The sequence below is a fragment of the Coregonus clupeaformis genome, chromosome 17 (assembly GCF_020615455.1).
Source record: "Coregonus clupeaformis isolate EN_2021a chromosome 17, ASM2061545v1, whole genome shotgun sequence".
In the NCBI taxonomy this organism is placed as follows: Eukaryota; Metazoa; Chordata; class Actinopteri; order Salmoniformes; family Salmonidae; genus Coregonus; species Coregonus clupeaformis.
The window spans coordinates 4,483,026-4,501,325 of NC_059208.1; the positions used below are offsets into that span (position 1 = coordinate 4,483,026).

General features: G+C 45.1%; 1 pseudogene; it reads right to left on the reverse strand.

The window, feature by feature from the left end:
- Positions 1–822: 822 nt before the first annotated feature.
- LOC121585320 lies at positions 823–12,888 on the reverse strand (annotated as a pseudogene).
- Positions 12,889–18,300: the final 5,412 nt, after the last annotated feature.

The following is an 18,300-nucleotide window of genomic DNA, read 5'->3' on the forward strand; positions in this document are numbered from 1 at the left end:
TTCGTTGTCTGTAGCTTATGCCTGCCCATACCATAACCCCACCGCCACCATGGGGCACTCTGTTCACAACATTGACATCAGCAAACCGCTCGCCCACACGACGCCTTGCACGATACAGTTAAAACCGGGTTTCATCCGTGAAGAGCACACTTCCCCTGCATGCCACAGCATACACAGAGCAGCACACGTTGCCTTTAACTGCACATACAGAACTAACATCAGCAACATGCATGCCAGTCTTTCCTGGTTGAGGGTTTATGAGAGGTGAACTGCTTCTGTGCTAGATTTAATGAGAAATATTACTGTGACAAAAATTCTGCATAATCAAATAACATTCAGCTCAGACGCCCATGCAGTACATACCCCAAAAGACATGCCACCAGTGGTCTCTTCTCAGTCCCCAAGTCCAAAACGAATTTGCGGCAACGTACAGTTTTATACAGAACCATGAATGCATGGAACTCTCTTCCATCTCCAATTACTCAAGCAAACAGCGGAATTACCTTTAAAAAACAGATTACACAACTCATGGAATGGCGGGGACTGTGAGGGGACACTCACAAACACATGCACACACAGACCCACTAACACACATAATTTATTGTTGTTGCATTGTTTGTATAATTTTTTTGGGGTATAATACATTTCTGTGACTGTCCTTGTTTATCAGTGTATCAATTTTTTGTTAATTGTAATGTTTTGTGTTTTTTGTGGACCACAGGAAGAATAGCTGCTGCTCCTGCAAAAGCTAATGGGGATCCAAATAAACACATCAATAAACAAACAAATATGACATAAAATGGTACTACAGTATTGAGAGCCCTAATAATCACTGAGCTTTTCTTGGGCCTTTTCAGACAGTCCAGGCGTGGATGCAGGTCGGCGCTCCTGCGGCCTGCCGTGGAGTCTTCGCCTAGCAGTTTGAAAACATCAGCTCTCTCTCAGATCCATCATCTGGATATGCAGCATCTTGGCTCACTCCTTAAGCATGAATTTCAGGATCAGCATTGGCACGTAATATGCATGGCGCTGGTAGACAATCTAGGAGTGGGTGGAACAGATAATGACACTGTATGGTGAAACACGCAATTGAAAAACTATGTGATTACTCCTATGTATGTCTTTTTTTAAAAGGACACCACTGTTTTAGTAGCCTTTCCTTTCCCCTTGTTTTTCTCTGAATTGCTCTTGTATTTCCGGTATGTACTCTAACATGCAAAGCCGGGCCCCTTTGGGTTTGGGTTATTGCAATGCTTCCTGAACTTTGCCAGTGTATGCCCTCCTTGACTAAAGTAGAATATCCACCCCCGCCACTACCTATTATGAAAAACAAACTGCTGTCAAACATACCTTCTTGGTTTCAAATGTGGCACTGTTGAATGTAGCAGTGATGTCCTTGTCCTCCTAACTTTCCTCTGGATCATTAAACTGCTCTTCCTTAAAGGCTTCTTTGAAGTGATATTTATGATCCTTCAAGCCCTTGACAAAAATACTATCCTGAGTGTACACCAATCGCTCTATATTGATGTATTCTTTGATTCTCTTCTCAACTTTGGCTGCCTGCTTCGACTGGATATCTTACATTTTAGTCTGATGAATTGTGTTGTGTGACTGATTGTTCGCTACATGTATGACTCAATAAACAACATTCTATCAATGATTATCCATTTTTACTTCACAACCATTATCCATGATGTAAAATATTCCATGTCACATTAACTCACCAAAGCCAGGCATCTGAGCTGAGGATAGCTTCAGAAACAAGCTTCACACACATCTCTAAACTCAACAAAAACAAAACAAAATGTTAATATATAGATTTGAAGGCCTGTTCCTGGTCAATATTCAACATTATGTCTATAGTTCCTCTCTAATATAGTGACACCATGCAATATCAATGCAAACTTCATCCTTCAGCATAGGAATTTTACAGTATATTGTCTAATAAGAATTCCCAATGATTAAACCACAATTTTCATCGGAATAAGACACCATTTGCATTAGATCAAATCAGAGCCATAAACTGTAAATAGAGAGTTAGGCCAGGTTTTAGATGTTAGCGCCCATATAGAACTTTATTCTTGAAATGTTGGTGATGTAACAATTGGAGAGTGCCTCTGACAGTTCCCTATGAAATGACCCGCTGTAAACAAGCAAAACAGAGCAGTAAATTTAACAGACGTTTTTATTGATTAGCATTCAGGATATAAGTCTTTACTGTGTCGCTGTGTCAACAAATTGCATATCTGCCTTCACTGGACATCTTCATAGGTTTTGAAAACTATTAGAAATAAATAGCACAATGTGGAAGCGTTAATTATCACTTAGCAACAGCTATGGAGGAAAAACTGGAGCTCTCGGAACGTTCAACCGCATTGGCCTAACTCTATATACACTGAGTGTACAAAACATTAAGGACACCTGCTCTTTCCATGACATAGACTGACCAGGTGAATCCAGGTGAAAGCTATGATCCCTTATTGATGTCACTTGTTAAATCCACTTAAATCAGTGTAGATGAAGGGGAGGAGACAAGTTAAAGAAGTATTTTTAAGCCTTGACACAATTAAGACATGGATTGTGTATGTGTGCCATTCAGAGGGTGAATGGGCAAGACAAAAGATGGAAGTGCCTTTGAACGGGGTATGGTAGTAGGTACTGGTTTGAGTGTGTCAAGAACTGCAAAGCTGCTGGGTTTTTCACGCTCAACAGTTTCCCGTGTGTATCAAGAATGGTCCACTACCCAAAGGACATCCAGCCAACTTGATACAACTGTGGGAAGCATTGGAGTCAACATGGGCCAGCTGTGGAATGCTTTTGACACCTTGTAGAGTCCATTCCCGATGAATTTAGGCTGTTCTGAGGGCAAAGGGGGGGAGATTATCTAAAAATACCACAATCTAGATTAAGGTTGTGAGTCAAAGTTCTACAAAGGTTATATGGCTGTCATGGAGTCCTAGCAGTAGCCTAAGTAGAGAGCATCTGTACATTTTGTAAATTATTTTGTAATTAATACATTTGTATGTCATTTTTTACCTACAATCTTTTTGGTTTAAGAATTACCAAATAATATAGCTAATTAATATAATCAGAATGCACTACAGTGTTAAGACTGAAGCTGGCAAGTCATTTTCTTGTTTGGCTATTTAGCTAACGTTAGCTGGCTAGCTTTTTTGATTCCAATGCCAGCCAGTGTCCAGGGGTTGAGGATGGAGAGAAGCCGTGACTTAGCTCAAACTTAATCTGACTAAGATCTACTACAGAAAAGCCAGAGACAGCGAGACACCTTGATGAGACCGCACTTCCTGCCTGCCTTCAGACTTTCTCTCCCCGCTTGACCACCTTCCTCAGATGACCACTCAAGCCATTAACTTGACACTACAGCATACAATGACATTCTAGATGATTCGGTGCTTCCAACTTTGTGGCAACCGTTTGGGGAAGGCCCTTTCCTGTTTCTGTATGACAATGCCCCTGTGCACAAAGCGAGGTCCATACAGAAATTGTTTGTTAAGATCAGTGTGGAAGAACTTGACTGGCCTGCACAGAGCCCTGACCTCAACTTCATCGAACACCGACTGCGAGCCAGGCCTAATCGCCCAACATCAGTGCCCAACCTCACTAATGCTCTTGTGGCTGAATGGAAGCAAGTCCCCGCAGCAATGTTCCAACATCTAGTGGAAAGCCTTCCAAGAAGAGTGGAGGCTGTTATAGCAGCAAAAGGGGGACCAACTCCATATTAATGCCCATGATTTTGGAATGAGATGTTCGACGAGAAGGTGTCTACATACTTTTGGTCATGTAGTGTACCTCAAATGACCTTCAGGACATCCAAGGGCAGCTCTTCAAGTCCAAGGATGTGCTTTTGAACTGTGTGTTCATTTAGTCACTGAAAGTTATCAGTTCTCTCCCACAATGTACATTATCGTAGTTTTGTATCATGGTCACCACTTTGTTGAGGGCTGAAATGATACCCAGAGCAAAGACAGAACAAACAACTCTGTGAGTGAAATATAATTTTGCTAGGGTATAAAGTTGCCAGCAGCCTTCTCTGAAATGAAACCATAAAGTGATAGATTTTAAACAGATACATGTCTGTTATTGAACAACCCCATGCCATGATTATATAGTGAAAAAAACACATCAATAGCGTTCATAAATTATTTAAACAATGAAAGTAAATGTAATGTAAAATGTAAAGTAAATGTAAAGCTAATTTACCAACATTTCAGAAAATTGATATATAACATTTTGGAAATAAACTCTTCATAAATATACTGTATATATATACTTTACTTTATATATACACTTTACATGTTGTGTTTATATTTTTGTTCAGTATGCTATGAAAAAGTATTTGCCCCCTTTCTAATTTACTCTACTTTTGCATACAGTGGGGAAAAAAAGTATTTAGTCAGCCACCAATTGTGCAAGTTCTCCCACTTAAAAAGATGAGAGAGGCCTGTCATTTTCATCATAGGTACACGTCAACTATGACAGACAAATTGAAGAAGAAAAATCCAGAAAATCAAATTGTAGGATTTTTAATGAATTTATTTGCAAATTATGGTGGAAAATAAGTATTTGGTCACCTACAAACAAGCAAGATTTCTGGCTCTCACAGACCTGTAACTTCTTCTTTAAGAGGTTTCTCTGTCCTCCACTCGTTACCTGTATTAATGGCACCTGTTTGAACTTGTTATCAGTATAAAAGACACCTGTCCACAACCTCAAACAGTCACACTCCAAACTCCACTATGGCCAAGACCAAAGAGCTGTCAAAGGACACCAGAAACAAAATTGTAGACCTGCACCAGGCTGGGAAGACTGAATCTGCAATAGGTAAGCAGCTTGGTTTGAAGAAATCAACTGTGGGAGCAATTATTAGGAAATGGAAGACATACAAGACCACTTATAATCTCCCTCGATCTGGGGCTCCACGCAAGATCTCACCCCATGGGGTCAAAATGATCACAAGAACGGTGAGCAAAATCCCAGAACCACACGGGGGACCTAGTGAATGACCTGCAGAGAGCTGGGACCAAAGTAACAAAGCCTACCATCAGTAACACACTACGCCGCAAGGGACTCAAATCCTGCAGTGCAGACGTGTCCCCCTGCTTAAGCCAGTACATGTCCAGGCCCGTCTGAAGTTTGCTAGAGTGCATTTGGATGATCCAGAAGAGGATTGGGAGAATGTCATATGTCATATGGTCAGATGAAACCAAAATAGAACTTGTCGTGTTTGGAGGACAAAGAATGCTGAGTTGCATCCAAAGAACACCATACCTACTGTGAAGCATGGGGGTGGAAACATCATGCTTTGGGGCTGTTTTTCTGCAAAGGGACCAGGACGACTGATCCGTGTAAAGGAAAGAATGAATGGGGCCATTTATCATGTGATTTTGAGTGAAAACCTCCTTCCATCAGCAAGGGCATTGAAGATGAAACGTGGCTGGGTCTTTCAGCATGACAATGATCCCAAACACACCGCCCGGGCAACGAAGGAGTGGCTTCGTAAGAAGCATTTCAAGGTCCTGGAATGGCCTAGCCAGTCTCCAGATCTCAACCCCATAGAAAATCTTTGGAGGGAGTTGAAAGTCCGTGTTGCCCAGCGACAGCCCCAAAACATCACTGCTCTAGAGGAGATCTGCATGGAGGAATGGGCCAAAATACCAGCAACAGTGTGTGAAAACCTTGTGAAGACTTACAGAAAACGTTTGACCTGTGTCATTGCCAACAAAGGGTATATAACAAAGTATTGAGAAACTTTTGTTGTTGACCAAATACTTATTTTCCACCATAATTTGCAAATAAATTCATAAAAAATCCTACAATGTGATTTTCTGGATTTTTTTCCCTCATTTTGTCTGTCATAGTTGACGTGTACCTATGATGAAAATTACAGGCCTCTCTCATCTTTTTAAGTGGGAGAACTTGCACAATTGGTGGCTGACTAAATACTTTTTTTCCCCACTGTATTTGTGATACTGAATGGTATCAGATCTTCAACCAAAACCTAATATTAGATAAAGGGAACATAAGTGAACAAGTAACACAAAAAGTATATATTTATTTCATTAATTTCATAAACAACGTTATGCAACACCCAATTCCCCTGTGTGAAAAAGTAATTGCCCCCTTACACTCAATAACTGCTTGTGCCACCTTTAGCTGCAATGACTCCAACCAAATGCTTGTTTCAAGTCCTGCCACAACATCTCAATTGGGATTAGGTCTGGACTTTGACTAGGCCATTCCAAAACTTCAAATGTGTTGCTTTTTAGCAATTTTCATGTAGACTTGATTGTGTGTTTTGGATCATTGTCTTGCTGCATGACCCAGCTGCGCTTCAGCTTCAGCTCACAGACGGATGGTCTGACATTCTCCTGTAGAATTCTCTGATACAGAGCAGAATTCATGGTTCCTTCTATTAAGGCAAGTTGTCCAGGTCCTGAGTCAGCAAAGCATCCCCAAACCATCACACCACCACCACCATGCTTGACCTTTGGTATGATGTTCTTACTGTGGAATGCAGAGTTTGGTTTTCGCCAGGCATAATGGGACCCATCTCGTCCAAAAACTTGACTCAAGATTGCCAAAAAGCACCTGGATGATCATCAAGACTCTTGGAAGAACGTTCTATGGACAGTTGATTCAAAAGTATAACTTTTTGGACGACATGGTTCCAGTAATGCCTGGCGAAAACCAAACTCTATATTCCACAGTAAGAACATCATACCAAAGGTCAAGCATGGTGGTGGTGGTGTGATGGTTTTCTGGATAAGAGCATCTGCTAAATTATGTAAATGTAAATGTAAATATCAAAACTATGAAATAACACATACGGAATCATGTAGTAACCAAAAAAGTGTTAAACAATTCAAAATATATTCTATATTTGAGATTCTTCAAATAGCCACCCTTTGCCTTGATGACAGCTTTGCACACTCTTGGTATTCTCTCAACCAGCTTCATGAGGTAGTCACCTGGAATGCATTTCAATTAACAGGTGTGCCTTGTTAAAAGTTAAAATGTATTTCCTTCTTAATGTGTTTGAGCCAATCAGTTGTATTGTGACAAGGTAGGGTTGGTATACAGAAGATAGCCCTATTTGGTAAAAGACCAAGTCCATATTATGGCAAGAACAGCTCAAATAAGCAACGAGAAACGACAGTCCATCGTTACTTTAAGACATGAAGGTCAGTCAATAAAGAATATTTCAAGAACTTTGAAAGTTTCTTCAAGTGCAGTCGTAAAAACCATCCAGCACTATGATGAAACGGGCTCTCGTGAGGACCGCCACAGGAAAGGAAGACACAGAGTTACCTCTGCTGAAGAGGATAACTTCATTAGAGTTACCAGCCTCAGAAATTGCAGCCCAAATAAATGCTTCACAGACACATCTCAACATCAACTGTTCAGAGGAGATTGTGTGAATCAGGCCTTCATGGTCGAATTGCTGCAAAGAAACCACTACTAAGGACAGCAAAAAGAAGAAGAGACTAGCTTGGGCCAAGAAATACGAGCAATGTACATTAGACCGGTGGAAATTTGTCCTTTGGTCTCGAGTCCAAATGTGAGATTTTTGGTTCCAACCGCTGTGTCTTTGTGAGACGCGGTGTGGGTGAACGGATGATCTCCGCATGTGTATTTCCCACCCACCGTAAAGAATGGAGGAGGAGGTGTTATGATGTGAAGGTGCTTTGCTGGTGACACTGTCTGTGATTTATTTAGAATTCAAGTCACACTTAACCAGCATGGCTACCACAGCATTCTGCAGCGATAGGCCATCCCATCTGGTTTAGGCTTAGTGGGACTATAATTTGTCTTTCAACAGGACAATGACCCAATACACCTCCAGGCTGTGTAAGAGCTATTTTACCAAGAAGGAGAGTGATGGAATGCTGCATCAGATAACCTTGCCTCCACAATCCCCCAACCTCAACCCATTTGATATGGTTTGGGATGAGTCGGACGGTAGAGTGAAGGAAAAGCAGCCAACAAGTGCTCAGCATATGTGTGAACTCCTTCAAGACTGTTGGAAAAGCATTCCAGGTGAAGAAGGTTGAGAGAATGCCAAGAGTGTGCAAAGCTGTCATCAAGGCAAAGGGTGGCTATTTGAAGAATCTCAAATATATTTTGATTTGTTTAACACTTTTTTTGGCTACTACATTTACGTCATTTAGCAGACGCTCTTATCCAGAGCGACTTACAGTTAGTGAGTGCATACATTATTTTTAATTTTTTTCATACTGGCCCCCCGTGGGAATCGAACCCACAATCCTGGCGTTGCAAAAGCAATGCTCTACCAACTGAGCTACATCCCTGCTGGCCATTTCCTCCCCAACCCTGGACGACGCTGGGCCAATTGTGCGCCGCCCCATGGGTCTCCCGGTCACGGCCTGGATGATTCCATATGTGTTATTTCATGGTTTGATGTCTTCACTATTATTCTACAATGTAGAAAATAGTAGAAATAAAGAAAAAGCTTGAATGAGTAAGTGTGTCCAAAGTTTTGACTGGTACTGTCTATATATATATATATATATATATATATATAAATAAAGAGAGAGAGAGAGAGAGAGAGAGAGAGAGAGAGAGAGAGAGAGAGAGAGAGAGAGAGAGAGAGAGAGAGAGAGAGAGAGATACAGTGGGGAGAACAAGTATTTGATACGCTGCCGATTTTGCAGGTTTTCCTACTTACAAAGCATGTAGAGGTCTGTAATTGTTATCATAGGTACACTTCAACTGTGAGAGACGGAAAAAAAATCCAGAAAATCACATTGTATGATTTTTAAGTAATTAATTTGCATTTTATTGCATGACATAAGTATTTGATCACCTACCAACCAGTAAGAATTCCGGCTCTCACAGACCTGTTAGTTTTTCTTTAAGAAGCCCTCCTGTTCTCCACTCATTACCTGTATTAACTGCACCTGTTTGAACTCGTTACTTGTATAAAAGACACCTGTCCACACACTCAATCAAACAGACTCCAAGCTCTCCACAATGGCCAAGACCAGAGAGCTGTGTAAGGACATCAGGGATAAAATTGTAGACCTGCACAAGGCTGGGATGGAATACAGGACAATAGGCAAGCAGCTTGGTGAGAAGGCAACAACTGTTGGCGCAATTATTAGAAAATTGAAGAAGTTCAAGATGACGGTCAATCAACCTCGGTCTGGGGCTCCATGCAAGATCTCACCTCGTGGGGCATCAATGATCATGAGGAAGGTGAGGGATCAGCCCAGAACTACATGGTAGGACATGGTCAATTACCTGAAGAGAGCTGGGACCACAGTCTCAAAGAAAACCATTAGTAACACACTACGCCGTCATGGATTAAAATCCTGCAGTGCACGCAAGGTCCCCCTGCTCAAGCCAGCGCATGTCCAGGCTTGTCTGAAGTTTGCCAATGACCATCTGGATGATCCAGAGGAGGAATGGGGAAAGGTCATGTGGTCTGATGAGACAAAAATAGAGCTTTTTAGTCTAAACTCCACTCGCCGTGTTTGGAGGAAGAAGAAGGATGAGTAAAACCCCAAGAACACCATCCCAACCGTGAAGCATGGAGGTGGAAACATCATTATTTGGGGATGCTTTTCTGCAAAGGGGACAGGACGACTGCACCGAATTGAGGGGAGGATGGATGGGGCCATGTATCGCGAGATCTTGGCCAACAACCTCCTTCCCTCAGTAAGAGCATTGAAGATGGGTCGTGGCTGGGTCATCCAGCATGACAATGACCCGAAACACACAGCCAGGGCAACTAAGGAGTGGCTCCGTAAGAAGCATCTCAAGGTCCTGGAGTGGCCTAGTCTGGGTAGCCATTTGATTAGATGTTCAGGAGTCTTATAAGCCACCTCCAATGTTGTTTTAAAGAATTTGGCAGTACGTCCAACCAGCCTCACAACCACAGACCACGTGTAACCACGCCAGCCCAGGACCTCCACATCCAGCTTCTTTACTTGCGGGATCGTCTGAGACCAGCCACCAGTGGGTGGGCCTGGCTCCCAAGTGGGTGGGCTTGCCCAGTCATGAAATCCATAGATTAGGGCCTAATTTATTTATTTCAATTGACTGATTCCCTTATATGAGCTGTTACTCAGTAAAATTGTTGAATTTGTTGCATGTTCTGTTTATATATTTGTTCAGTATATACAGTGCTTTCGGAAAGTATTCAGACACCTTGACTTTTTCCACATTTTGTTACGTTAGAGCCATGTTCTAAAATGGATTAAATAGTTGGTTTTGTTTTTACTCCTCAGTAAAAGGCACATGACAACCTGTTTGGAGTTTGCCAAAAGGCACCTAAAGACTCTCAGACCATGAGAAACAAGATTATCTGGACTGATGACACCAAGATTGAACTCTTTGGCCTGATTGCCAAGCGTCACATATGGAGGAAACCAGGCACTGCTCATCACCTGGCCAATACCATCCCTACGGTGAAGCATGGTGGCTGCAGCGTCATGCTGTGGGGATGTTTTTCAGCGGCAGGGAGACTAATCAGGATTGAGGGAATATGAACGGAGCAAAGTACAGAGAGATCCTTGATGAAAACCTGCTCAAGAGCGCTCAGGACCTCAGACTGGGGTGAAGGTTCACCTTCCAACAGGACAACGACCCTAAGCACACAGCCAAGACAACGCAGGAGTGGCTTCGGGACAAGCCTTTGAATGTCCTTGAGTGGCCCAGCCAGAGCCCGGACTAGAACCCGATCAGAAATCTCTGGGAATACCTGAAAATAGCTGTGCAGCGACACTCCCCATCCAACCTGACAGAGCTTGAGAGGATCTGCAGAGAAAAAATTAGAGAAACTCTCCAAATACAGGTGTGCCAAGCTTGTAGCGTCATACACAAGAAGACTCAAGGCTGTAATCACTGCCAAAGGTGCTTCAACAAAGAACTGAGTAAAGGGTCTGAATACTTATGTAAATGTCATATTTCAGTTATTTATTTTTTATAAATGTGCAAACATTTCTAAAAACCTGTTTTTGTTTTGTCATTATTGGGTATTGTATGTAGATTTATGAGAAAAAACATTTATTTAATCCATTTTAGAATAAGGCTCTAACGTAACAAAATGTGGAAAAAGTCAAGAGGTTTGAATACTTTCTGAATGCAGTGTATATTGTGGAGAATATACAGTGAAATGTCATGCTTTACATTCAGTTGAAACTTGCATACCTGTTCTGACATGAATCTCAACCAATGAGGGGTCCTCAAAAGTCTCCACTACCCCTTGATAGCTGATCTTTGCCTTCCATTTTCCTCCAAAACTCTTCCTTAGTTTCAATTCCAATGGACACCTGGTGACAATACCTACCTATATATATTTGTTATTCAATATAAGAAATGCAGCACATAAATTATAAAGAGAACAACTGATCTACCTGATAAAATCATGCAGTAGCAGATGCATGACAACATGTTTTGACCAATGCAGTGCAGCGCTGACTTGAGGAAGACCCAGTTGGGTTGAAAAATGTTTCTCCATCCATCTGCTACTCTCTACTCAAAAGTTTTCAACTTATCCATCTCACCACTTCCTCTGGGTAGGGCCACCCCAGATAACGCCTCAAGCCCTGAGCTCAGGTCCTTCTCGATTCCGATCAATCTCAGAAAGTCAACGGGTTCGATGAATGGTCGCACTTCTGTATCCAAATGGTTGCATACCAGCTCTACATTATATCTGCAGACAAATAAATACACCAAGCAAATGTAGGAAAACCAAGATATGTGTGATACAATTCAAAGCCAATCAGTTATGAATGAAGCTGGAAATGAACTCTTTGATTTGAAAAATGGAAACAAACCTGGATCAATTGTTTGGATTTCAATGTCTCCTCCTCAGAACCTGCATCTGGTCTGTCCATTGCTTGATGAAACACACATGCATAAAGAAAACATGTAAGGCTAGATGTCATTTGTACTTGGGTTATAATTTACATTTACAAAAAAGTATACTTAGTATTGCTGAGCTGTGTTTGTCAGAGTAGAAAGAGCTCAATGCAAAAGCCTGTCAATATTCCTTGGTACTGCAACAATGTGCAAAAAGGTTACTACCCTAGAATGGACACAGTCTGTAGCGTCATAATAATAGTACTGTAAATGAGTGGCTTTATATGATCATCTTATGATTATAGGGCCTTAATAAAGGTGCTGATTTCAAAGTAATATACATTTTACTAGGATACAACTTACTAGGATAAGGGTCAATCTATACACTCAACTACTATTCAAAAGTAAAAAGGGTAGCAACCATTGAAATGATTTTGGGAGTACCATTACCGTTGAACGTCACCATTTCAGAGAAGTCAGTATTTTAAGAGAGCCCATACATACTTACATTCAAAGGTACATTATAATTAATATGCTATTTAGCAGACACTTTTTATCCAAAGTGATTTACAGTACCGTGAGTGTATAAATGGCCTACCAGATATAATTCATTAAAAAATAAATAATAATATGCCATTTAGCAGACGCTTGTATCCAAAGCGACTTAGTCATGTGTGCATACATTTTTACGTATGGGTGGTCCCGGGGATCGAACCCACTACCCTGGCATTACAAGTGCCATGCTCTACCAATTGAGCTACAGAGGACCACATTATCTGAGATAGTGGTCAGCCCAAGCTCTCTGTTACATGTATCATGACTGAGGGAATTGAGTCAGCAGCTTTAGACATGTTAGGTTTCAATGTCAAGTGTTCCAAGTCTTAGAATATGGCTAGTGTTTACTATCAGTCAGGGAAAGGAATTGCACTTTAGTAGAACAAAAGCTGCATTTACAACAGAGTAAGAGAAGGTCGCCATGGAGGCCATAAAAATCATTGTGTTCTTTTACATACCTGACCTAGACAGGCTGTTCACACTCATTTCTACACATGACCACTATTTGAATTGAGCGACTAGATGGGTTGCACTTTGATATCATCCATATGCACAAATTAGTGAACTAAAAAGATTGCTCAGTTTCACACAAAAAAGTTGAAACTAATAGTTTTGTATTTGGATTGTTATGATTGGATTGTAATTGTTACATTTAGTTAAATGTTTCTGGAATTGTTTATGTTATTTGGCAGGATGTTGGCCTATCTTGTGCAGTACTTTGCGCAATGTACTTTGCTAGTAGCCTAATTGCGACAGTAAAAATAGGCCTTCAACAGCATTTTATTAACATCTGACATTTGTCAGAAGAAAACAGACACTTTATTTGGCACTGTCACATGGAGGTGTTAGTCATGAAGCAAATGTATCATCCCAATACTTCAATTTTTAGGCTATTAGTATAAAATTCTGGCAAAGTAAATAAAAATTACTCAAGCCAAATAATGTTCTCAAAATGTCCTTTCTAGTTTTTACTAAGACTTTGACCATATTAACAAAAAATATTGGAAAAGCACAAGGTTCAACAATGTCTAATCTGAAGATAACTGTGACGAGTACTGAGGATACGAAGAGGCAAGACGTAGACATCAACAATGTAAAGGTTTACTTAACACTGAGCAAGAGAACAACAAAGAGCGACTACACGACACTAACAATCACACACACAACACTGAACAGTCCAGGGCTATATAGGGGTGGTGATGAAATGAGGTGCAGGTGCGCTGGAGGTGATTAGGGTGCGTTGGGTTTCCATTCCGGTGTTGCCGAGGTGGTGCGCTCAGACCGGTGGCTCAGTAGACCGGCAAATCAGAGCGCCGGAGGGAGACGTGACAGTACTGGCTCACGCCACAGGACGTCGCTGGCCAGGAGGACGACCCAGAGGACGAGGAGCGGGCCGGTCAGGGCGGCGATGGTGGAAGTCCCAAATTAGGTTGGGGGTCCAGAACGTCCCCAGCCGGAACCCAGCTCCTCTCCTCAGGACCATACCCCTCCTAGTCCACCAGGTAACGGAGCCGTCCCCCACGGAACCTGGAGTCCAGCAGGTCCCTCACCGCATACGCCAGACTCCCGTGAATGACCGGGGGCGCGTACCCCGGGGAACGGCATCTGCCAGAGTACCAGGAACCACCGGCCTGAGGAGAGACACATGAAAGGTGGATGAGACACGGTAGTGAGGGGGAAGGAGCAGCCGGTACGATACCTCATTTATCCGCCGGAGGACCTTAAATGGCCCCACAAACCAGGGGCTCAGTTTCTTTTTTAAATTTTAGTCATTTAGCAGACGCTCTTATCCAGAGCGACTTACAGGAGCAATTAGAGTTAAGTGCCTTGCTCAAGGGCACAGCGACAGATTTTTCACCTAGTCGGCTCGGGGATTAGAACCAGCGACCTTTCGGTTACTGGCACAACGCTCTTAACCACTAAGCTACCTGCCGCCCAGCAGGGCAGGCGAAGAGGGAGGGTTTTAGTGGACAGCCAGACACGATCACCAGGCTGGAATACGGGGGCCTCACTGCGGTGGCGGTTGGCTTGGTCCTTCTGCTGACGAATGGCCCTCTGGGGATGGACATGGGCGGCGCCCCAGACCTGTCCGGCCCTGCAGAACCACTCGTCAACAGCGGACGCATCGGTCTGGCTGGGTGTCCAAGGGGCCAGGGCCGGCTGGTACCCCAGGACGCACTGGAAGGGAGTGAGCCCCGTGGAGGAGTGAACGAGGGAGTTCTGGGCATTTTCTGCCCAGGGAAGAAACCTCACCCACTCACCCTGCCGGTCCTGACAGTGGCAACGAAGAAACCTCCCCAGCTCCTGGTTCATGCGCTCCACCTGCCCATTCAACTGAGGCCTATACCCGGAAGTGAGGCTGGCTGTGGCCCCGATCTTCTCCAGGAAAGCCTTCCACACTCGGGAGGTGAATTGGGGGCCACGGTCCGAGGTGATGTCCTCCGGAAGTCCATAATGCCAGAAGACCGGTTGGAACAGGACCTCAGCGACCTGAAGAGCAGAAGGAAGACCAGTTAGTGGCAAAAAACGGCATGATTTGGAGAACCAATCTACGACCACCAAGACTGTGGTGAAGACGTCAGAACGTTGGAGGTCGGTGACAAAGTCTATGGACAGGTGTGACCAAGGTCACTGAGGCACTGGGAGAGGAAGTAGTTTGCCTCCTGGGGCGTTCCGAGGTGTCTTCGTTTGGGCACATACGGAACTGGAGTTCATATAGTGGGAGACATCAGTAGCCAAGATGGGCCACCAGTATTTTTGTGAGAGAGAATGTAGGGTGCGCGTAATACCGGAGTGCCCTGCCGTAAGGGTGCTGTGCGCCCAGATCAGCAGGTGGTCACGGACCCTGGTGGGTACATACACGCGTCCCGGAGGGGTGTTGGCAGGCACTGGGTCCTCCTGAGCTGCCAGGCGGATGTCTTCATCCACATCCCAAACAACAGGTGCCACGATGAGACGGGGGCAGGATAGGACCCCCCAGATCCTTCCTTTCTCTGGTATGGTGCATCCTGGAGAGTGTGTTGGCTTTCACATTCTGGGATCCTGGGCGGTAGGACAGAATAAACTGAAAGCGAGTAAGAAATTGGGCCCACCGGGCTTGACGAGAGTTCATCCGTTTCGCTGCCCGTATGTGCGCCAAATTCCGGTGGTCAGCGAGAATCCGGAATGGCTGGACTGCGCCCTCCAGCCAGTCTCCATTCCTCCAGAGCGAGGACCACCGCCAACAGCTCCCTGTCTCCAAGTCCATAGTTCCTCTCTGCGGGGGTAATCTTTTTAGAGAAAACAGGCACAGGGATACATTTTCTCTGGCTTACCTTGCCACTGGGAGAGGACCCCACCCAACCCCACCCACGCCCTCCTCAGATGCGTCCACCTCCAGGATGAAAGGACGAGCTGGATCTGGGTGTTTTAGGAGGGTCGCTGTGGTGAACCTCTCCTTCAGCCTCTTGAAGGCAGCGTCAGCCTCAGGGTTCCAGGACAGCTTCTGAGGCCCACCCTTAAGGAGAGAGGTGAGCGGGGCGGCTATGGAGCTTAAGGACCTGATGAAACGCCGGTAGAAATTCGCAAAGCCCAGAAAGCTCTGTAGGCCCTTGATGGTGGTGACGACTGGCCATGACCTGATGGCGTCCGTCTTCACTCTTTCCATGAACACCCCCTGAGGACTGATCCTGTATCCCAGGAAGGAGATGGCCTGTTGGTGGAATTCGCATTTCTCCCCCTTCAACAACAGGCTGTGTTCCCGGAGGTGGAGTAGGACCACTTGGACGTCCCTGACAAGCTCCTCGAACATAGCCGAGTAGATCAGGATATCGTTGCTGTACACCACCACCTGTCTACTCAGCATGTCTCGGAACACGTCATTGGCGAAGGACTGGAACACGGAAGGTGCGTTGGCGAGGCCGTAGGGCATGACGCAGTATTCATAGTGGCCTGAGGTAGTGTTGAATGCCGTCTTCCACTCGTCTCCTTCCCGGATTTGGATCAGGTTGTAGGCACTCCTCAGGTCCAACTTGGTAAAGTACCGGGCCCCTCGCAGCTGCTCGATGGCCGATGGAACCAGAGGGAGGGGGTACCAATTCTTGGTGGTGACTGCATTCAGCCCCCGGTAGTCAATGCACGGCCTCAGTCCTCCGTCTTTTTTGGCCACGAAGAAGAAGCTGGCGGAGGCAGGAGAGGTAGAGCCTCTGATGAACCCCTGTTTCATGGTCTCCGCCACATACTTCTCCATGGCCTCAGTCTTCGCTACGGAAAGGGAGTAAATGCGACTCGTCGGGGGTGTTGTCCCTCCAGCAGGTCAATGGCGCAGTCCCAGGGCCTGTGAGGAGGGAGACACTTAGCCTTGGAGGCAGAGAAGACATCGGAGAGATCTGCGTACTCACGTGGAATGTTGGGCTGGAGGGCGGACTCTTCACTGATGTGGAACAACAAACCACCGGCAGGCAGGTCCTCCGGCATGAGGGGGACCAGGCTGTGATCCAATTGATGGTGGGGTTGTGTAGTCTGAGCCAGGGCAATCCCAAGGCGATCCAGTGAAGGGGTGACGTGACGATGTGGAAGGACAGCTCCTCGTGGTACTATGGTAGTGTGGGAATGGTGATGGGGAGAGTGACGTGTGTAATGGTGCCTGATCAAAGTGGTTTTTTGTCAAGCGAGGTGACGTGTAACGGAGAAGGCAGTGGAACGGTGGGCAACCCCCATTCAGAGACCAGCTCCCTATCGACAAGGTTCCCCGCTGATCCAGAATCTATCATGGCCGTGGAAAGCGAAGAGAAGGAAGAACCATTCACCGTTAGGGGAACTAAAAACAATGGTTTGGTGACAGGTGATGACGAAACACTCACGGAGCTGCGACGGGAGTCATACCGCCTAGATAGGGAGCCGCCAGGAGATCTGTGGTGGTGTAGGGGGTGCTGTCCACCTCCATGGGTGAGGACTCGGAGGCAGGGTGGCGTCCATAGCTCAGATGGGTTGAGCGTCGAGGCTCCAGGTGGTGTTGGGAACGCCGTCGGTCTCTCAACATGTCGTCAAGATGAATGGAAGTGGCGATGAGGGTATCAAGGTCCATCTCGTCGTCCCGACATGCGAGTTCCGTCGTGATGTCCTCTCGCAAGCCTCTCCTGAAGGCCGTGTGCAGAGCACGCTCATTCCAGCCAGAAGACGTCGCCACCGTGCAAAGCTCAGGGCGTACTCGAACGCGGCCTCCTCTCCCTGTTGTAGACGGAGGAGACGCTCACCCCCGTCCTTTCCCTCCGAGGGATGATCGAACACCACCCTGAACCGAGTGAGGAAGGTGTAGTAGGGAAGCGCTGCGGCCTCACCTCCTTCCCAGACTGCCGTGGCCCAAACCAGCACCTTTCCCTTCAGTAGCGAACTCGATGGATTGGGCTGACGCGCCAGATACAGTGAAACCTGTAGCGGGAAGCCTCTACATTTCGTTGTTTTCCCGTCATAGCGCTCCGGCAGGGCGAGGGGTCCCTCAGACATTGGTGATAGCATGGGAGGAGATGGACTGGGTGCACTCGCCGCTCCCTGAGGTGGAACCGGAGCGATGGTCAGTTTATGCAGCGTTTGGAGAACTTCCTGCATGGCGGCGTTCAGCTGGGCAATCTGCTGCTGGTCGATGCGCTGGGAAACTCCAGGAGGATGTTATTCGAAAACATAATGTTAACTTTCACTGCTATGCGGATGACACACAGCTGTACATTTCAATGAAGCATGGTGAAGCCCCAAAATTGCCCTCGCTAGAAGCCTGTGTTTCAGACATAAGGAAGTGGATGGCTGAAAACTTTTTACTTTTAAACTCGGACAAAACAGAGATGCTTGTTCTAGGTCCCAAGAAACAAAGAGATCTTCTGTTAAATCTGACAATTCATCTTGATGGTTGTAAAGTCGTCTCAA